The sequence below is a fragment of the Rattus norvegicus genome, chromosome 12 (assembly GCF_021556685.1).
Source record: "Rattus norvegicus strain SHRSP/BbbUtx chromosome 12, alternate assembly SHRSP_T2T, whole genome shotgun sequence".
In the NCBI taxonomy this organism is placed as follows: Eukaryota; Metazoa; Chordata; class Mammalia; order Rodentia; family Muridae; genus Rattus; species Rattus norvegicus.
In genome coordinates, this window is record NC_141545.1 from 33606537 (window position 1) to 33623102 (window position 16566).

Consider the following 16566-nt stretch of genomic DNA (forward strand, 5'->3'; position numbering starts at 1 on the left):
AAGACGGAGTTTCTTTTTTTTTTTTTTTTTTCTTTTCTATTTTTCGGAGCTGGGGACTGAACCCAGGGCCTTGCGCTTCCTAGGCAAGCGCTCTACCACTGAGCTAGATCCCCAACCCCTAAGACGGAGTTTCATGTGGCCCTCGAACTTCTGCCTTTACATGCCCCGGCAGACTGCAGGTGCGAGCCATCATGCTCAGTTTACACAGTGCTAGAGAAGCCCGAGCCTTGTGCATGCTAGGCAGCGCTCTAGTGACTGACTCATTCTCGGTCCACATGTGGAAGAGCTTTGAAAGCCTCCAGAGGGCCCACACACTGCTCCTTGCCCACCACCACCACTCTCCCCATCTCCCAAGCAAGGCTGGTGCCACGGAGCCTGCCCTCAGGACTACTCCCACCAGCTCCAGCTGGTCATCAACTGCCTGTGCTTGCTCCTTGGCCTTTATACACATCTCCTCAGGGAAGCTTCTGGGTGCTTGCTTCCCATCCCCCTGCACCAAATCAACCACTTCCCTTTCAGCAACCTCTAACTACTGGGTAAAGCGTCATGTGTGCACTTAGACCACTGTGGTCAGCCCACGCCACTCCACTGCAATCTCTGCTAAACCCAACATCATCTAGGACGCTGTGGCTACTTGAACAGCAGGTAAGGATGAAGCCAGGAACCACAGGTAAATAGAGAGTGAAGCGCCATTTCCCAATCTTCTCGGAACACCTAGAGTCATCTGAAACAAAGCAAATGTTTAACAAAATAATGCAAGAGTAAAGCAAGGAACTATGAGTAAACAGACACAAAGTAATCTGAAAGCAGGGACAAAGTTTTGTGATTATAAATGTTATCCTCAAACGGTCTTGCTAGTTTTATTGTAGGGGTAGTGTGTGTGTACCACTTGCTTGGTGCCCACGGAGACCAGAAGAGAATGTTAGACCACTGGAACTGAGCTAACCAATGGTTGTGAGCCACCCTGTGCACAACAGGAATGAACCCAGGTCCTCTGAAAGAGCAAGCAATTTTTGTAATTACTGAGTCATCTCTCCAGCCCCATTTTGCTGTTAGATGATCGTCGTCATCATCATCATCATCGTCACCACCATCATCGTCATCATCATCGTCGTCGTCGTCACCACCATCATCGTCATCATCGTCGTCGTCGTCGTCACCACCATCATCGTCATGATCATCGTCACCACCATTATCACCATCATCATCGTCGTCATTACCATCACCATCACCATCATCACCATTATCATCACCATCGTCATCGCTGCCACCACCATCATCATCACCACCATCGCTATCATCATCATCTTTTTCCTTAAATAAACAAAACTACAGAATTCTAGTAGGAGCAGCAAGACAGCTCAGTGTATAAATACACTTGGCACCAAGCCTGCCAACCTGAGTTCAAGCCTAAGGAAGGAGAGAAGCAACTCCCTCACATTGCCCTCTGACTTCTACACGTTTGACTGTGGCGGCTGTGCACACACAAAATAAACAGTAAGTAAATAACAGTGACTCCATAGCCTCTTTCCTGAGTTTTGACTTTCCCCATTCAGTCGTTCATTGACTTCAATAAGCAAATTCACTCAACATTCCCCTGCTTAAGACCTTTCAGCGGGCAATTCCTCTCAGAACGTAACCCATACCTAAAACACAAGGGAACTCCTCTATGGTGCACTCCAGGCTTCACCTGCCACTTGGCTTCTATAATCCCTCCCCACCATCACCGGCTTCCCCTTCTCTCCTGTCCAGTGCTGCCAGTGTCAGCCTGAAGCATCCCTGAGTTGCTTGTGCCAGGCAGCGCATCTATGCTACTCATCCCTTCAGCCTTCAACTGCAATCCATCCTTCCATTTGCAGGATGAGTGTCTCTCACACCACTCCGTGAAGTAGAGGGCTAACTTGTCAGCTTTCCAACAAACCGTGAGCTCCTTGAAAGCGAGACTTTATTTTTGATTATGAGTACGTATGTCTGTGTGTGGGTGTGTGCGCATAAGTACGGGTGCCCACAGAGGTCAGAAGACTCTTTATGTCCTAGAGCTGGAATTACAAGTGATTGTGAGTCCCCAGCATGAGTGCTGGAACTGAACTTAGATATGTGCTCTTAACCCCTGAGCCAGCTCTCCAGCCTGAAAACTGCAAAGAACTCATTTTGAATACATTGGTTTCAACTGCCAAGGACTTAGTGATGTTAGGGATGGCTGCGACCTCAGTCTGTTGTGAGTTCCTGGAAGGCTCTGACAATATTTTACCCTCTGGTTTTCTCCATGGACTACAACCTAATACAGTATATGAATACTGCTTATTCAATCGAAATGGCCACATTAAAACTTCCTCACAGAAAAAAAGAAAAGAAAAGAAAAGAAAAGAAAAGAAAAGGGCTGGAGAGATGGCTCAGTGGTTAAGAGCACTGACTGCTCTTCCAGAGGTCCTGAGTTCAAATCCCAGCAACCACATGGTGGCTCACAACCATCTGTAATGAGATCTGATGCCCTCTTCTGGTGTGTCTGAAGACAGCTACAGTGTACTCATATGCATAAAATAAATAAATCTTTAAAAAAAAAACATGAATTTAAAAAAAAAAAGAAAAGAAAAGAAAAGAAGGGGGTGGGGATTTAGCTCAGCGGTAGAGCGCTTGCCTAGCAATAGCAAGTACAAGGCCCTGGGTTCGGTCCTCAGCTCCGGAGGGCAGAAAAAACCTTCCTCCCTAACACTCTAGGCAGCTAACACTTTTCTAAGATTAGCCTACTGGTCCTTTCTTCCAAGTTTAATGTTATGATTTCCTTATCTTTAGAACAGCTAGAAATATACAGTTCAGCTTCTGTTTCCTTTCCTTTCACCTTGGAAGGCCATGGTTTGGCTTTTTGCTCGCACATGTGTGTGGAATGCATGCATGTATGTGTGTGCATGGATGTGGAGAATCGAAGGTCTCGGTGACCCTCCACTTTATTGATGTGGGATCTTTCAGAGATTTGGGCTAGTCTAGCTAAACAGCTTGCTCCTGGGATCTTGTCTTTGCCTCCCAAGGGCTGGGAAAACAGTTGACATGCTTACCTGGTTTCTACATTGGTTCTGGAAATCTGAGTTTCAAGCCTCACACTTGAGTGGAAAGTACTTTACCCACTGAGTCATCTTCCCAGCCTCCTTTGTATATTTTTTAAATGTGTATGGGTGTTTGCCTTCAGGTATGTCTGTACGCCACAGTCATGCAGTGTCTGTGAGGGCCAGAAGAGGGTACTGGATCTCCTACAACTGGAGGTAGAGATGGTTGTGAATCAACATGTTGGTGGTAGGAATTGAACTGGCGTCCTTTGGAAGAGCAACAAGAACACTTTAACTACTGAGCCATCTCTACAGTCCCTAATCCACTCTTTATATGTTAGTCTATTATATCTGCTTGTGGCAACTCCCACTCCCACTGTGTATAAAACAGAATCCTAAGTTTACTTTGACTACTTATACTTGAGGCAAGAATTAACAAGGTGGGCTGGGCGGCCTGGGTTCAAGTTCATGCACTGTGGAATGCAGAGGGGGGTGCGTAGCCAAAGAACAGGAACATTTCTCAGAATAACTGTAGATGTGAAGAAGAAACTGAGGCACAGGAAGACGATTTCCTTCGTATATTACTTGGCAAACTGCTGGCCAAGCCCGAACCCAGCTGGGCCTCATTCTGTGTTATTACATCCCAGACACTAGGGGTGCCATGAACAAAAAGCCTTGTATGCGTTGGAAGAGAATTGAAGTGAATTTTAAGATCTTCACAAGCAAACCTCTTATACTTTCTCTGACAGAACCATCTCGAATATATTTCGAACGATGGAAGAAAAGCCTAAACCATGTGTTAACTCTTCACTGGCATGAGTGAAAAGCACGCAACCACAGCTTTTGCCTCTCCACAGAGTTCACCTGGATGGGCTTAAGGAGAGAGCACTAGGCCTGATCTTCGGGTAACAAATCTAAATGAAGGCCAGAAAATACACAGCCAAGTAGCTCTGCTTTTCTTGTGTAAGATTTTGTTGTTGCTCATTTGTGGCTTTTTCGTTTTGTTTTTTGAGTCAGGGTCTCACAATGTAACCTTGGCTGCTCTAGAACTCACTCTGTAGACCTGGATGGCTTTGAACTCACAGAGATTAACCTGCCTCAGCCTTCTGAGTGATGAGATTAAGGGCGTGCATCACTATTCCCAGCTAGGATTTTTTTTTAAAAAAGATTTTATTTATTTTATCTATATGAGCACGCTGTCACTGTCTTCAGAGTATCAGATCTCATTACAGGTGGTTGTGAGCCACCATGTGGTTGCTGGGAATTGAACTCAGGACCTCTGGAAGAGCAGTCAGTGCTCTTAACCACTGAGCCATCTCCCCAGCCCCCAACTAGGATTTTTAAAATGTACATGTGTGTGCCTGCATGAGTTTATGTGTGCCTCATATCCACAAGTGCTTTCAAAAGCCAGAAAAGCATATCAAATCCCTTAAAAATAAAGGTACAGGCAGTTGTAACCTGCCTGATGTGACCCTCCTAGGCTCAAATACTGAAATACTTCATCACCAGGGAGTGGCGCTATTTGAAAAGATTAAAAGGATTAGAAGGTGCGGCATAATTGGAGAAAGTGTGTCACTGGGGGAAGGGCTTTGAAGTTTCAAAAGCCCATACCAAACTCAGGGTCAGGGTCTAGGTCTCTCGGTCTCTCTGTCTGTCTGTCTGTTTCTTTCTCTCTCTCTCTCTCTCTCTCTCTCTCTCTCTCTCTCTCTCTCTCTCTCTCTCTCTGTGTGTGTGTGTGTGTGTGTGTGTGTGTGTGTGTGTGTGTGTAAAGTGCTCTTGGATGCCAGAGAGGCCATCAGATCCCCCTATTAGAGTTACAGAGGTTGTGAGCTGCCTTGTAACCACCAAACCCAGGTTCTCTGGAAGAGAAGCCAGTGCCCTTAACCACTGAGCCATCTCTCCAGCCCCAATGTAGCTTTACTTTATCCCAGTCAGTAGCCCATGTGAAGAGGTGGGAAATTACTGCCTCCAACCTAGTTACTCACAGATGAAATTCTGTCATCTTTTTAAAGATAGATATGAAATTGCTCATCGGAAATCACTATTACAATTTTATGAGCAAAATGGAAATGCCTTATTATTTAATTTCTTGCACCTTTCTGAGGACTTCGTGGGAGAGGGAGGTCTGAGTACTTTTTCTAGCATAGGAAACTGAATAGAGAAAATGCAATCCACAGCACCACTATCTTACATGTGGATCTTCTTGCCATGAGGTCAGCCGGACTCCTACCTCTCTGTCAAACACACAGAGCATATAAGCAAGTGTGACGCACCATCTCCCTGCAGAGAAGGCAGGAGAAGAAGACAGAAACTCCACACATGCCATGATGGAATGATAAAGGTCATAGGGAGGTCTGAACAGACGTCTAGAGCTTAGGGAGGTGTATATCCACGGGCTGGCACAGGGCAGGGCGGAGGAAATGGCACTAGAGTAGAGGACAGGCAATAGCCCCACTGTGGAGCCGAGGTAGGACATGAGTATCCTATCAAGAAGTCTCAACATGGAAGACGGCATGGGCACATACTGAGGGAATTTTTGTTGTTGTTGTTCTTTTTTTCTGGAGCTGGGGACCGAACCCAGGGCCTTGCGCTTCCTAGGCAAGCGCTCTACCGCTGAGCTAAATCCCCAGCCCCATACTGAGGGAATATTAAACAGTCAGTTACTCTTGGTGAACAGAATAACATTATAAAACAGAGACAAAGATCTGGAGTGTTTCAGAGTTAGCAGTGGCCTAAGCGAATGTGCTGATGTAACACAGGAACGTCTTCACCATAGATGGGAGCAGACAGGAGAAGAACTCCCGAGCCAGTAGAGTAGGACTTCCAGGAGTCCACTGTGTATGAAGTAAAGGAAACTGGCTATACAGTCAAGGCCAGCTTCTTCTCAGAGCTCGAAACCTCACCAGAGGCTTACAAAAAATCCAAGGAATGTTTATACAAGAAAGAAGCCTGGCTCTCGGGGAGCAGAGTGAGTTCCGAGGCTCCATGATTTGCCTCACTCCCTTTCCCCAGCTCTGAAGGACCAACAGCCTCAGAAACAACTTCTGGACACCAGAAGCCACTGACTGGAGCAGGACAGAACTGCAGCTCCTAACAAAACAATGGCCCTGAGAGCCTCTACTTACCCAGTCCAGCAGCTCCCTGAAAAAGTTCCATTCTTAAAGCTTATCGTCATTTGAAAGGCATCAGAGATGCCTCAGTCTGAATGGGCATAGCCACAAAGCATTCGTTAAAAATAATCAGACACAACTAGTTAATACCACAGCTTCCGGCAGTGGCAACGGCAAACGGAGCAATCAAGACTAAAGATCTGAGGATGAGACATTCATAGAGAGCTTAGAAAAGCCCTCAAAATGTCCCGAGAGTGTTTGACCTGATGTTCTGATTTCCTGATATACAAACAGGAAATGTGGACTAAGGCACAGTGGTCAAAGTGGTTAACTACTGGTGTACACACATACACACATACACATGTACACACACACACACACACACACACACACACACACACACACACACACACATATACTTCTAAGATGGTGAAGTGGAGACCTCCAAAAGTCTGCCCTCCGTAAAAGTCACGAGAACACTGGCAAATGGTTACGACCAGCTTTCTCAGAACTCTGAAAATTCATCAAAGGCTTCCAAAACTCCAGGGAATTCCTATACAAGCAAGAAGCTCAGCGATTCTGAGCAAGCAGAATGAGCTCGATACCATACACGCCACTAGGTTTCTCCTTTTCCCTTCAAACCCCATTCCTTTCCTAGCATTTCCTAACAGGATGAACAGACACGCCACCAAGACAGCTACTGAGGGCAGAAACGGAGCAGTGGTCCCAGGGCTTTTGGTGCAGTGCAGATCAGTAGCAGCATGTATGCTCGGCTACATGCAGAAGACCCTAAAGTTGATACCCAATTCCCCAATGCTATCCTCAAATCTATCCCTGAGCTCCACAGGCCTTAGCATCCTCACCGACCATCCTGTGCTGACCTGCATGAAGCCAGTCTTGTCTCTGTCTAACTGCTCTCTCGAAACACTACCAGAGGACCAGAGGGCTCTTCTCAAAACAGATTCTCTAAGCTGGACAGATGTCTCAGTGGCTGGTGCTCTTGCAGAGGACCAAAGTCTGATAACCGGCACATCAAGAGGCTCACAATCACCTGTAACTCCAACTGCAGGACATCTGGCGCCCTCTTCTGGCCTTAAGAGGCACTATACTCACTCACACAAGCCTACACATTCACATACAGAAATATACACACCCAATTAACAATCAAATAAATATTTTTAAAAACCTACTCTCAATGTCTATTCGTGTTACCTGACAGAGTATAAGTTGTGGACATTGAAATTCATCCGGATTTCAAGCCCTGCCCTTAGGGCTAAGACAGAGGAAAAAGATGTGAACAAGAGAATGCAACCATCACAGGTCTTTCTGACAGTAGACAGGAAGCACAAGATAGCCCAGCATGATGGCTCATACCTGTAATGTTAGCACTCGGGAGCCAGAGGCAGGAGGATTATAGCAAATTCAGAGCCAGTGTGAATTTGGAGATCCTATCTTTTAAAAAGAAAGGCACAAAGACTGGGAAATGGTTCAGTGGGGTAAAGCGCTCACCGTACAATGCTGAGGACCTTCGTCTGGATCCCCCAGAAGTCATAGAAAGCCGGTCACAGTAGTGTGTACCTATAATCCCAATGTTCCCACAGAAGGGCAAGGTGGAGACCGGCGGAGGCTCTCTGGAAGCTTGCCAGTCAGCTAGCCTGACAGACGTGGTGAAGAAACAGAAGCGACCTTGCCTTAGGCAAAACAAAGTAGAAGGTGAGGACTGACAAACAGCAGGGATGTCCTCCTGACTACACACATGCATACCCACACTCACAAATCTCTATAAAAGGAAGATAAATGGAAAGTTTTGCTGTAAACGGGGAAGGGGTGGCCACGCCTTTAATCCCAGCACGATAGAAAGGCAGAGGACTACACAGAGAAACCCTGTCGGAAGAAAGAAAGAAAGAAAGAAAGAAAGAAAGAAAGAAAGAAAGAAAGAAAGGAAGAAAGGAAGGGAGGGAGGAAGAGGGAGGGAGAAAGAGGGGAAGGGAGAGAAGGAAAAGAAACAGAGAGAGAGAGAGAGAGAGCTTTCTATAAAGCGAGCATGTGGTGAGATCTGGCCCCACCCCTTTCCTTTTCCTTTATTACACTTTATTACTCTCTCTGTGTTTCCTGTACCAGTTGTCAGGTAAAGGGTCAAACATCCTTTTGGAAGCTGGAGAGATGGTTCTGTTGTGGCTTCTGTGCATACACTGGCACATACATCCCCAACACATACACATGTGCACGCACTCATACATACAGACACATACACATATATAAATAAATCTTTTTTAAACATCACTTTGGGGGAGTTGGGGAGATGGCTCAGTGGTTAAGAACACTTGCGGTTCTTCCAGACAATTCAGGTTCAATTCCCAGCACCCACACGAGAGATCACAATCACCTCAGGCATTGGCTGAGCACAACCAATCCCCAAGCCAACCTCTGTCAGTGAAGAGAGAAAAAGACCTGAGGTCACAATAGGATACACGACAGACCCAAAGCAAGGAGTAAGAAACCGATTGATTATTTATTATTAAATTATTTATTTAATTTATTATTAAAGGTGTATTTTTGTGCATATGTATGTGCAAGTGCGTGGGTATACGCACATGAGTGCAGGTGCCCCAGAGTCCAAAAGAGGGCGTCAGATCCTCTGGAGCTAGAGTTAAGGACAATTGTGAACCACACAACATGGGTTCTGGAAAGTGAACTTGGGTTCTTCTCAAGAGTAATACAAGCTCTTAGCTGCTAAGCCAGCTGTCTACAAGTTCCTGGTTCTAAGATTTCTAAGGAGAAATGGTCATATATATGCTTGGGTCACAGAAGAGGAAGGAAGGGACAACCAGCCATGTTTGGAGTGCCGAGATGATTGCATCTAGCAGAGACGAAACTGAGAGCTGAAGTTTACCAGAAAAGGGAACTGAATAAAACAACTTTGAAAAAAAAAAAACTAAACCCTGTGGGCATGCCGGTGCCACATGGCTTTTTTTTTTTTTTCTTTTTTCTTTTTTTCGGAGCTGGGGACTGAACCCAGGGCCTTGCGCTTGCTAGGCAAGTGCTCTACCACTGAGCTAAATCCCCAACCCCTGCCACATGGCTTTAATCCCGCACTCAGAACCCAGCACTCAGAAGGCAGACAGGTGGGTCCTCCTTAGGAATCAGGATTTCTCTTCCGGAGAAGGACAGATCAGAATCAAATAAGCACAAACAGCAAGCAAAGAGGACAGACCTTTCCAAGCCCAGGCCTAACACCCACCAATTTACTCTATTAAGCGTAGACATGGGCAGAAAGAGAGAGAGGGAGAGGGAGAGAGAGAGAGAATATGCCAACAGTCAGAGCCAAATGGCAAAGACATCTGAACAGCACTGTAAGTTTACTATACAAGCAGAAATCAAAGTACTCTAAGCAAGCTGGAGTTACCTTCCATGTGTTAGACCTACTGTGTGAGTGACCATCAATGAGACTTTACCTGTTATGGGAACAGCTTCATGATATTTATTTGTAGACATATCTCACATCATTAATTTATTACGGTATGAGTGTCGTGTGCCATGGTTCCTGTGGAGGTCAGAGGACAACTTGCAGAAACCAGTTCTACCATGTTCTGGGCTCCGGGGCTCTAACTCAGGTAGTCAGGTCTGCCAGCATGAGCCCCTGAGCCATGGTTCACACCTGTCATCCCAACAACTGGGGAGGCTGAGGCAGAACGGCTTTGAGTTCAAGACTATAGTCAGTTCTGGCCAGTCTAAACTAGTTTGAGGCCCTGACTCATATGGGGGGGGGGGGCGCGCGGTTGTCGCTGGAGCCAGTGCTCAGGGATTTAGAGCACTTGTTCTTGCTGAGAACTGGAGTTCAATGGCCAGTACCCACCTGGTGGTTCACAACCACCTCTAACTCCAGCTCTCAGGTACCAGCGCCCTCTTCTGGCCTCCTCAGGCACTAAGCCCACGCATCGTGCACACACATACATGCATCCGTATCTAAAATAATTAATAATGATGATGATGATGATGATGATGATGATGATGATGATGATGATGATGATGGAACTGGCATCAGGAACATGGGAAATGTCTCAAGTGTCAACGGACAAGAGAGGAAGAAAAGGTGGACGCTGATTAAAGCCAGAGGAGGTGAACAGGAAATAAAGGGTCTCCGAATTAAAAGGTATGCACCACTCCATGAAGAGAGTCAGCAACTGACACGGAAAGGGGGTCTCGCGATGGCTCATGCTTGTCATCCCAGGTTGAGACACGAAGACCACCACCAGCCTAGTCTACATGATGAGCTTGAGGCCAACCTGGGCTAGATGGTGATTCCTAGGTCAGCCTGGGCTACAAAGTTAAGTTTCAGGCCAGCTTAGGTTACGCAGTGAGTTCAAAGACGATGTGGGCTACAGGATAAATCGTGTTCAAAGCCAACAGGGATTACTCTAAATTCAAGGCCAGCCTGAGCTACACAGTGAGTTGTCTCAAAAAAAAAAATAATAAATAAAGGGGGTGGTCCTCAAAAAAATGGGATGACGGTCTCTCCACCAAGGATAGGGATCCACAGTGAGCGTGCGCAGGTGAGGCGGGGTACCCTGCGTGGAAAGTCGGATGCCTGCTGGGCAGACACGGCAGTAGAACCCAGGACTGCTAGGCGAAAGGAGCGGGATGCGCCGGGCGACCGGAGCGATGGGGGAAGGGGCAGGCGGGATGAAGGATGGAGGCGTCCCGGGCTCGGCGCCGCTTACCTACGATGGCGGAGGCGCAGCCGTGCCGTCGCTCCAGCATCTTGGGCTTCGGCCGCTTCTCCGGCCGCCCTAGCTGGTGGCCAGGGCGCCCGCCCCGGGAGCGCGTCCTCTCCGCTAGGCGACGGCCCTACCCGGCCCCGCCGAGAAGCGCACCCGCGGCCGCCTCAGCAGCGACTGGCCGCGGTCGCCGCCTCAGCTCCTGCCTCCCGCCGCCGCGTGGCCGCAGGATCTCACGCACGCCGCCATTGGCTGCCCGGAGCCTGGCCGCGCGATGTGTCTGCCTCTCTGATTTGTCAGTTCCGAGGGGAGGCGGGGTTTGGGAGAGAGCCCCTCGGGCAGGCGCTACGGGGTGGGGTCTGACATCCGGGCCCAGCGTTTGTCGAACTCACAAAAGCGGGGTGCCCTGCTGCTACCTACATGGGTAGTTTGTTGCTGGAGTAGCGGAGCCGGTGGCCTAACTGGAAGGGGAGCCAGCACTTGTTCGAGGCCCTCACAAGTCCAAGAAGGCCTTCATCATTGAAAGGGCAGGGACAAACAAAACAGCGTTTCTAAGAAGTTCACCTCCACCGCCTGCCCATTGCTTGACGCAGCAGTCAAGCACACAAGTCAACTTGCACAATATTCCAAATCGCGGAAAAGTATGATCGAGGGCTGAGGATGGAGCTCAGTGGGGAGAGTGCTTGCCTAATGGGCGTGAAGCCCTGTATTCCATCCCCAGCATCAACTGGACGCGGTGGTACATGCCTCTAATCCCAGTACTGAGGTCATAGGAGGCAAAAGGATCAAAGCCATCCTTGGCTACATAGGGAGCTTGGGGACATCCTGAATAGCATGAGTCCCTGTCTGAAAATAAAAACGTATAAATGAAAGATGGTGTGATGACCATCTGTAATATCTCAGAAGGCAGAGGCAGGAGGATTGCCAGGAGTTTGAAGCCAGTCCGGGTTGCTTATTGAGTTCCAGGCCAAAACGTGTTACAGAACAAAATCTTTCCTCAACCTCCCTTTCCCCACTGCCCAGAAGTCAGGCAAAGTGGTGCCCATCTATTATCCTAAGACTCCAGAGGCCAAGGCAAGTCAGGCCTCAAGACCCTGTCTGGGCTGCATAGCAACATCCTGTCTCAGAGTTTAAATTTTTTTTAAAAAGAAAGGTTGGGGATAGAACTCAGCTGCTTAGAATGCCTACCCTGCTTGCGTAAGACCCAGAGCATCTCCGGCACCATTTAAGCTAGAAATAGTGACGGGAGTTTATTATCCCAGCACAACCCATCTGAGTCATGAGCATCCAGGATCGAAACTTGTCCTCAGCCTCATGGTGAATCTGAGGTCAGTCTGTGCTGCATGGAGTACTATTGCAGCGAACAAAACATGAAGGGGGTGGGGAGGATGCCCATAATCCCAGCATTTAGGAGAGAGAGACATGAGATCAATAGTTCAGGGTCACTCTTATCTATGTATTGAGTTTGAGGCCAGTCTGAGCCATATGTGTGTATGTATGTGTATATGTATGTATGTAGTCTGAGCAGTACGTATGTAAGTATGTATATATGTATGTATATACATACATGTACACAGGCATACATAAATAGTGATAAGTAGAATCATTACACAAGAGAAGGGAGAGCTACGAAAAGGGGAGAGAGAATTGAGAGGGAGAGGAGAAATCGGTCTTTCCCATTTGTAATCCCCATGCACCACGTCTCTGCCAGGTTCTATTAAAGCAGTAACTTCTGCTCTATTGACATGGACTGGAGATAGCGCGGGCTCAGGGACCTAGAAGCCAAATATGGACTTCCTGTCATCCTCCTGCGAGCAAACGTCACCTAGAGAATGATGTCCAATCTTAGAGATTTATTTACAGAGACTAAGGTCGAGGGCTCCATAAATGTTCGTGGAAATGTCATTTATTATCGCCCTCCCCCAGTTAGAGCCCGGGGACATCACTCAGTGGGAGAACTCTTTCTAGAAGCCCCCAGCGGATGGTGAGGGGTGGGCTTCTGCAGCAGGGCCCTTCAGTAAAAGGCTGGGGGTGTGTCTCTTGCCTAGACTCACACAGAAAGGGTTGGGGGTGTGGCTCAATAGTGAGGCAGCTACCTAGAATCCCCAGTGAGGTGCTGGAGGTATAACTCAGCCTTGCCCAGCTCACTCGGTGCCTGAGTTTAATCCCCAGAACTGAAAACAAAACAAACCTAAAACCTGGAAGGGTTGCTATAAAAAAAAAAATCATCACGCCAGGATCTGGTGTGGCAAAAGGATGGGGCAGATGGGGAGGTGGGAAGCTCAGAGGTGCAAAACTGAGTTCCCGAGAATCTAGGAATGAGAAGGCTGTGGCAAAGGGTTTGCAGAAGTGGAAAGATAGGAGGTTAGGCATACAAAGAAAAGGAAGATACAGAGTTTGAGGGTGCAGATGTGGCTCTGAGAAGAACTGTGGCTGCAGAAAGGGCTGGGAAAGGGTATAGAAACAGCATGGCTGAAGATGGTTGTCAGTCCAGCCTTCCCACTCTGACCTGGCACTGTTTGGATGGATGAGTGGATGGATAAGTAAGGAATGGATGAATAATGGTTCCGCAGCTGCTCGTGAGGGCTACTGAGGACACAGGGTAGGGACGGGAGAGCAGTGGGGTTTCCCTGCTAGGGGAAGGCAGGGAGCTCTAGGCGAGGAGATCACAGCCAAGATCTATGATGTAGAAAATGAAGGTTAAGCTTGCATTCCATAAGGGGATCCAAAAGCCTTTGGTTAATTTGGGACAAGAAAGCGCTTGCTTACCTGCAGGCAGCAACCAAGGGCCGGTGAGCTACAGGAGAGACCTCCCCGTTCTTTCCAAGCTTGCAGGATAGATTGCCTGGAGGCAAAAAGAAAGAAAGAAAGAAAGAAAGAAAGAAAGAAAGAAAGAAAGAAAGAAAGAAAGAAAAGGAAAAAAGAAACAATGATACAGTTTCAAGGGAGAAAGAGGAAAAGGAGCGTGCCTCCTCACTTTTCCCCACCTCCAGGTACCAGAGCCCTGGCCAGATCAAGCCCTTCAGCCACATCAGCATCTTAAAATCCAGCCCAACCTGTGAGCAGGCATTTTCCACATGGCCCACAGAACGCTGCACCTTCCAAAAATACCACTTCAAGTAACCCATGCCAGGGAACAAGGGCCACATGCCCAGGCTAGAAGCAGCCAATGGGATGTCCTGAATCCCAGGAGCTGCAAACACCAGCTCTACAGACCCCAGAGACAGGAAATGCTCACTGCCTGGAAAGTAACCCAGGCCAGCATAAACCTAGGGCAAGGCCTCAGGCTGAAAACTTCAAGCATCCTTTTTTGTTTTGTTTTTTCATTATGGAGCCCCTTAACTTGCGGTAAACCTCTGGCCCTCAACCTTGTGATTGCTAGGGTTATAGGGATGAGCTAAGACGCCTAGCTTTCCTTGTTTTGTTTTGTTTTGCTTTGCTTTGCTTTGCTTTGCTTCGCTTTGAGGCAAGCCTCCTGTATCCCAAGCTAACCTCAAACTTACTATATAACCAGGGGTAGATTTGAACTCTTGACTCTCCCGCAGAAGCTGAGGTGACAAGCAAGCATTTCTACGGCAGGCAATGACACTGTTTCTTGACGACTCAGTAACTTCTTGCAGTTACGCAGCCCGCTCACTTTGTAAGTGTTCAGTACAATATACACATTTACACATCATTAAAAAAAATAGACTGGGCATGGTGGTGTACAGTCACAGTTAGGGGCAGGAGTTCAAGGCTAGCCTAGCCTACATACTGTGACCCTACCTCAAAAATACTGAAAAAGGACAAAACCCTTTATTTAGAAAAAAATAATGATCATTAGAACAAATGTTGAGGATGAAATTAACTCCACGATGCTTACTCTTCAGTGGGGAAGCAGCTGTGGGTTAGCGGTTGTAAACAGTTATCATAGCTGCTAAATATGGAAGACTAAATATGGAGGTAGGTAGGTAGGTAGATAGAAGATAAATAGATGGATGGATAGATAGATAATAGATAGATTAGATTAGATTAGATAGAAGAAGCGACAGATAGACAGACAATGGACCGATGGATGGATGGATGGACAGAAGAAATGACAGATACATACATAGAAGAAATGACAGACAGACAATGGACAGAAGACAGACGGATGGATGGATGGATGGACAGAAGAAATGACAGATACATACAAACATACATACATACATACATACTTACATACATACATACATACATACATACAAGAAATGACAGATTGGGTAGATAAAAGATAGATGATAAGAGAATTGATAGATGGTAGACAGATAAAAGATGACAGATTACAGATGATAAATGGACAGATAACAGATGGATGGCTAGATAGATGAAAGATGACTGGCAGATGACAGAGACAGACGGACAGACACATCTCACAATCATCTCCACTATTGATCCATTTGATCCATTTAAACTTCAGACACAGTCTTATGTTCGTTCTTCTTGATTACTTCACCAGGATCATGTGCAGTCTTTGAAAAACATCTTATTTATATATTCACTCTTAATTTATGTACCTGTGTCTGTATACGCCACGTGGGCACAGTGCCCACAAAGGCCCTAAAAGGAAGTCAAATCTAAAGAGCTGGAGTTACAATTGGTTGTGAGCCGCCCATTGCCGGCGGGTGCTGGGAACTGAACTTGGGTCCTCTGGAGAAGCGGTGTTCCATGATGAATTTAAGAAGGGCATGTTGAGCTTGGTGTGGTGGCACAGGGTTTTAATCCCAGCACTTGAGAGGCAGAGGCAGGAGGATCTGAGTTCCAGGCCAACCTACAGAGCGAGTTCCAGGACAGACAGGGAGGGCTGCAGAGAGAAAGCCTGTCTTGAAAAACCAAAGAAAGAAAAAAATAGGCATATCGGTGCACTCTTTCAAACACAGCAGTAAGGAGGTTCAAGCTGGAGGTTTGCAAGTCCTGGATCAGCCTGGACTAGGTAATAAGACCATATCTGAAATTTTTTAAAATAAATCCAGCATTAATTTGATTCTATGACCTAACAAACAATATTATCGGATCACATTTTCCCTCCATTATTATCTCGCCGCTTGTATTCTGGTTCATTTCCTCTCTCTTCCACTGAGAAAGCATAGTATTTGCGCCAGGTGTGGTACTCTGCCTTTCTCAGTAGCGACACGTCTGTCTGTCTCACTTTGAGGGCATACTCACGCCTCAGTGAACACAGAATCTACATGTCCCCGGTACAAAGTGACCGTTTTAGTCTTTGCGACAAATAAACTGAGAGATATTCAGAGCCTTCAGAAGAATTCTGGTCCCTGACCACTGAGGATTCCCTGCCCGGCCCCACGAAGCCTCCAGTCATTCAAGGAAAGTGGAGCTGGCTAGTGTTCAGCCTGTGAGGTGACCAAGATCCAGTGCCAGGTTGGGCAGGAAGGGAAAGAAACCAGAGCAGAAATCGGTGCCTAGAACCACGGGACAGGCTACAAGCTGAGCAGCATCTCCTGTCACCGGTGTGAGCGTTAGGTCCCTCCTCCCCTTCAGTGTCTATCACCAACCTCCAGGCACCTCAGTGGCGCTTACCTTTGCCCTCACACCTTGGAGAGAAGCCAGTTTGTAGGAAGGGAAGAAGCCAGGGGTCAACATGTCCTTCCTTAGATCCTACTGGTCCTTGACAAGGGGTCGGGGGTGGGGCGCAAGGGCGACTATGCGTGAGACAGAACA

The 16566-nt window shown here is 47.2% G+C and overlaps 1 protein-coding gene across 8 annotated transcripts in view; it reads right to left on the reverse strand.

The window, feature by feature from the left end:
* Positions 1–16566, reverse strand: part of Tpst1 (tyrosylprotein sulfotransferase 1) — a 66769-nt gene that overhangs the window by 50065 nt on the left and 138 nt on the right. For 2 of the 8 annotated variants that reach the window (XM_087578012.1, XM_087578009.1), the window contains exons 1-2: positions 16426–16566; positions 13639–13714 (exon numbers count right to left, since the gene is read on the reverse strand). The exon at positions 16426–16566 is cut by the window's right edge and continues 138 nt beyond it. The gene's annotated coding sequence lies outside the window, so the exon portion shown is untranslated. 8 annotated transcript variants of the gene reach the window in all.